Genomic DNA, 4,276 nt, shown 5'->3' on the forward strand with positions numbered 1-4,276 from the left:
ACAAAATCTACATCTGTGAGTGTACACGGGAGTGTTCCACTGTAGCAGTTACTGCAGTGTAGTAAAGTAGTACAGTATCAATCACCAAAATGATTTATAATTTGATGTTTTTAGTTATCTGTTATGTATTCGTGGAAAACACCCAACTACAACCTGACCTCATGCCAGATAACCAAAACAACAAAAGAAGAGACTAAGTATTCAAATGAAATATATTGACAGTGTGTGTACCCTCTTCTTAGTGTCTAGCCTACAGATCCTTTGTCAGATAGTGCTGGGGCATTCTAGGTCGCAGGGTCAGAATATTGATACCAGTGTGTGTGGTGCTGTGCATATGCTGTGAGCTCCCTGATGCTGCCAGCTGTGTTGGGTTCAGACTGCCTCTTGATTGAACCGAGACATGTGGCTGCAATGATGTCCTCCTTGGCTGGCTGTCAGACTGGGCGCACAGGTCTTCTGGGATGGGGATCTTCAAAACCTGGCTCACATAAGGTGCAGGGTCCTGGAAGACGTGATCAAAGATGAGGTCCATCAACTCATCGACGTAATCTGTGGAGTAACAGAAACACAGAAGTCATCAGTTGTTCCATTACAAAAGAATACACATTGCATACTAGTGTGGCCTGACACTGGCAAGTAGCAACATGTGCAATTTTGATTCATAAATTATTTTTTACTATAGTTTATACTTTGTTATAACATTTGTATATTTATTTAATGACTGTCTGAGATGTGCTGGCCTCGTAGCAGGGAATAGCAATGTTTAATGCAACCAATTATCTCAAATATTTTTTAGGATATTGCATCATGAGTAATACCTACGCCTTACAATATACTGCAATCCAGTAACATTACCACAAACTACAGCCTCAATAATTACTATGTAGTTGATTCTAAACACAGTCTCAAGAAAAATAGGACATTACAACCTTGAGAAAGGTAGCATTTATTGTAGTCTCGTTGTTCAGACACAACCCCAGCTGATTACAAGACTAGAGTTACCAGACTAGATGCAAAGGCAGAACATGAAATGTTACATGTCATCAGCCAGTAACTCCCTTCCATTCATTTGGCGTTAGAAGTGAAATGTTTGCGGTGACCAGAGTCCCCGATAAACAAAGTAACGCTAACGCTAGATTAGCACGCCGCTAACGGCACTAGCCCCTAACCTCGATCATAGTAAGTTTGTCCTTTCGGGACCTGGTTAACTAGACAACTGTTAACTGTTGTCGTTGTGGCCAACAGGCTTCCTCGTATTCACAGGCCCGCATCAAACACTTTCTCATTGGGACTGGAGCTAAATCACTACCCGATGCTAATCGGACTGAAATACCATAAACTACCGTATCCATTTCTCATTCTCAAGCTACATTAGCGGACACATCTCTCCAGACAAGGCAACTGATTTAGCAACAAAGCACCATAGACTGTATTAAAAAATAAACATGAAAACAATGTCGCAAATAAGCAAATGGAACATAACTTTACACACGTTAGCAAAGCGGGACATGTTGTCAAGCCCAGCTGACTGTACCAACTGTAAATATTATCACAAAGTGGTGACACTTAACGATTGCACATTTGCTGTTGGGCCACATCCAGTTGAGATAAATCCATCTTTCAGGAGCAGTTTTGATGTAAATCCTGCTTTGTATTGACACTGTTTTACGAAGCAGTCCGAGGTAAAGCGGTTAGCACAAACATGCAAATTTGGACTAAGTTTACTGTAGTCAGAACGTTATTGTAAAAACAATCTTTTTATCTTCCGATGCTGGGAGGCAATGTAGAGCTTTGTGTTCAGCCTTGAAGCCAACAACGCAACATTTAGCATGTTTTGCTCTTGCTTTTGATATCTTCTAAGTTGCAGTAGCGAAGTAAAACAATGGCGGCCGAAAGCTCACAGAGGAGCAGAGGGGAGTGGGAGTGGTTATCCAGCTTGGAGGTCGGTGTATGCAAATTTCTCCCCTTGGGACGTCACAAGGGGAGCCAAATCAAAACGGCTTGTAGAAGCACATATTTTCCCAGGAAGGAGGCAACAATGCAGAGGCATTCACTTCTCACATTCTGTGGGTTGTTAGGTTGAAGGATGATGATGCATAACAAGTGCAGATATTTATATGCAAATTACAGCAAATGGACAGCCCTTGAAATGCGGCGCCAAAGCTCATCTATCTACTAAAGCAAGGAATCTCTGTCTGTGAGTCTGTCTGTGAGTCTGAGTGAGTGTGTGAGTGCGTGTGTCCTTCGCATATCTCGAGAACCGTTCGTCCGATCTACTTCACACTTGGCGGGTGTATTGCTGGGGACCAAGGACGTGCAGTGTCGGATTTGGTGCAATATGGACACGCGACACGTTCAATATTAATAAACTTTGAATAAACAAGCGAACAGCGCTCTGTGCAGCAGCAGGGCGAACGGGCACTGCACTAGTTGAGTCAATGGAGCGCCAGACTAAAAGGAAAGCGCCACTTTCTTGTATTTCAAGTCATTTTGCGTTTTTTCTTAAAAATTAACCGGTTAGTTACCGGTTAATGGGTGTCGGCCTATCGAAAGCAAAATTAACCGAAACTGACATCCCTATTGTAAACGGAATAACTTTTGCTATCTTCCATGCCTGTGGACAAATACCTTTTTCAATACTCAAATTAATAATATGACAGACAGGAACAGCAATTAAATTGGCAACAATTTAAAGAAATTTAACATCTAAATTATCTACACCTGGTGGTCTGTCCTTACATTTATTAAGCAGACTCTCAACATCTGTAATTGTAACTTTTGCAATTTTAAATTTACACTTATTCTTCATTATTAAATCCTTAATTAGTATTGTGGAGGTACTATTACTTGTTCTTTTTCTTGTCATTCTTTACATCTTTAATATTATTTTCATAAAACAATTGCTTTTTCTTTTTGTTTAATGCTGTTACATAATTCCGTAACCTCCTATAAATTTGCCAATCAGACTCATAACTTGATGTGATAGCTACATTTTTCTATCTCTTTGTTTCATCAGTTCCCTCAATTCCTCATCCAACCAGGGTGATCTCAAGTTCCTGACTGTTTTCTAATCGGTGCATGTTTCTCAATCACTTGCATAAATAACACATTAAAGACTTCAAGGGCATCATCTGGATTATCCTTCTCAAGTACATATTCCCAACATATTTTTAACATCATCTATAAATGACTCTTCACAAAATGTTTTCACTGATCTCCTGAATACTACTCTAGGTCCCGCTTTTGGAACCTTTGTCTTTCTTACAAGCAACACTAAATTATGATCACTGCACCCCACTGGTATTGATATTGCGTTTGAACATAAATGACTACAATTTGTAAATACATGATCAACAATATAGCCGTAAGCGGCCATGAAAGGGGTTCAAGCCTTTTCTGAATGGTACTGACGTCGCAAAAAAAGCGTCAGTGTTTCTTAGGAAATCAAGTTTCGCGATCATTGAACAAACGGGTGTGGAGTTACGGCCATTTTTGTGTTAGGCCACGCCCATTTTTGGCGTTTGCGGCGCCCCCTTCTGGTCGAATCACACAAAATTCGGTACACACATTAGAAATGCCATTCCAGACAAAGCTGAGAAGTTTGGGACTGATTATGCAAATGGACTTTGATTTACCAGCTATTACATGGTTATTATACCATAGGCCCCGCCCACTTTCACCAATGATGACAAAACTTCTGATTTTGACAAGTACATCCTCCCTGAACATGTGTACCAAATTTCATGCCATTTCGTCATTTGGATTTGGAGATAGTTTTTTGGCATTTGTGGTGCCCCCTACTGTTCAATCGTAAAACAGCTTTGCACACGTTGTTATTGATGATATCTGAACATGTTCACCAAGTTTCATGATGATTGGACAATCGGGTCATGAAGTTATAACAATTTAGCTGACAGGCCACGCCCTCTCACAAATTAAAAAAATTATATCTTAAAAACGACAGTAGATATCAACAACCTTTTGATAACTTATAATGTGATTAGTCAGTAGATGCTACTGACCGATTTTGGTGGTGATCAGTCAAACGGTGTAGGAGGAGATGTTAAAAATGTGTTTTTCAAAATATCTCAAAAACTTTCCAGGCAGACCTTGAGGGTCCAAATTGCAAAATTGTAGAGTTAGGACACCTGCATATGTGTACCAAGTTTCGTGAAAATTGGACTTGCGGTGTGGAAGTTATGGCCTTTAAAGTAAAACCTTTAACTATAGCGCCCCCTTGAGGCCGATTGGGTAAATATTTCTTGAGCAGAAACTA

This window comes from Centroberyx gerrardi, chromosome 6 (assembly GCF_048128805.1).
Source record: "Centroberyx gerrardi isolate f3 chromosome 6, fCenGer3.hap1.cur.20231027, whole genome shotgun sequence".
Taxonomy (NCBI): Eukaryota; Metazoa; Chordata; class Actinopteri; order Beryciformes; family Berycidae; genus Centroberyx; species Centroberyx gerrardi.